We start from the raw sequence: 355 nt of genomic DNA, 5'->3' as shown, positions 1-355 counted from the left end.
CTGTGCCCAGCAGTGATGATGCGATGGAATAAAAGGGACGTTAATCGTTCCCCGAGGACCCGGTGGCAGAGCGGCAGGGTCAGTAGAGGTGCTCCTGGGCTTTCCGGCTCAAGGGCACGTTGCCGCAGCCGCAGTCATTTCAGAACGTTAATTTTCTCATCGTAAAAGCACTCGATTAAGCAGACAAAGATGCTGGTTTTACTAGTTCCCAAAGCAAATCCTGCCTTGACTGGCAGCTCACGGTGGCTGGGCTGGGCACATGGGCGGGCGCTGCCACCTCCCACACACCTCGGGGACCCACGGGGGGGCTCTGGGAGCAAAGGGGGGCTAGGCAGGTGAGCACAGGGGAGCCTTG

The sequence above is a fragment of the Buceros rhinoceros genome, unplaced genomic scaffold (assembly GCF_000710305.1).
Source record: "Buceros rhinoceros silvestris isolate BGI_N320 unplaced genomic scaffold, ASM71030v1 scaffold31548, whole genome shotgun sequence".
Taxonomy (NCBI): Eukaryota; Metazoa; Chordata; class Aves; order Bucerotiformes; family Bucerotidae; genus Buceros; species Buceros rhinoceros.
This window is presented reverse-complemented; position numbering follows the sequence as displayed.